This window comes from Orycteropus afer, unplaced genomic scaffold (genome assembly GCF_000298275.1).
Source record: "Orycteropus afer afer isolate SDZICR_OR568_19922 unplaced genomic scaffold, OryAfe1.0 scaffold00008, whole genome shotgun sequence".
In the NCBI taxonomy this organism is placed as follows: Eukaryota; Metazoa; Chordata; class Mammalia; order Tubulidentata; family Orycteropodidae; genus Orycteropus; species Orycteropus afer.
Window position 1 is genome coordinate 21,177,867 of NW_006921595.1, and position 1,114 is coordinate 21,178,980.

Below are 1,114 nucleotides of genomic sequence, written 5' to 3' on the forward strand. Positions count from 1 at the left end.
AGGATATATTCCTAGTAATGGAATTGCTGGGTCAAATGGTACTTCTGGCAATCAGCTTATTTGTCAATTTACTTGTTGATCATTTTATAATAATTTATTTGTTGATAGAACTATCAGCAGGAATATTTCCTTCAAAGGGAAGTGTGTGTTAGGGAAATCGGCCCAATATCAAGCTTTAATTTTGAGTGCATCCTGGTATCTATTAGTTAGTCTTATTCAGAGCCTGGATTCATATCTCCATCTTAGCAGAGATGAAACTGAAAATAAAAATGAGAGGACCACTTTTAACTCATAACTCTACAAAACATTGAGTTATAAAGCGGCATTGCACTGACACTCACTAAGCCAAGAACTGGCTCTTTGAACCTCTTGAATTCAGCACATTTTAAATATTGAATGAGTATTTTAAAATGTGAGTCATTAATGATGAAATGAATGAGTGAATGACTACTAGGGATATAATCATAAAAGCTGTTAGATAAATAGATCTTAAAATGCTAGTAGCTTTTTAATTCCTTCCCCCATAAAATTTGATATGATTTTGATATTTCACAAACAAATATCAGTGTTAACTAGAAATTTCCACATATGTTTTAAACAATTAATGACTTTTCTCTTAAAACTTGCAACAGTTCCACATATAGCATTTTTGTACTTCCCCATAAAATTAATATGAAAATGCAGTTCAGCAAAAGTGGCATAAAGAATCATATTTCTCTTGGGATTCCAGTTTTTCTTGTTTTAGACAGGAAATGCCATAAATTTAACCTTTCTTACAATACATCAAGTCATTTACTCGTAAGATTGTCTAGTATCTGAATTTCAGAATATTTGTAAGCTAATAAATGACCAAAAACTCATTTAAAGTAAAAAAAAAAAAATTCTTGAGAAACAAACATTTAAATGTCCAATATAAGTTGACACTCAAATATAATTAAATACTTGAAGAATGATTTAGATTTCTCATTTAAATTTTATCCCTGTTACCTTCAATTTTTTTTGTTGTTGTTGGTCTTCTTGACTCTAGTTGCAGGACTGTGGCCTGCAGTTAGCTGCTGTATTTATTTTTATGCTTATGTTCATTTTGTCTGTCTTCCAAAATTCCAGTGATCCT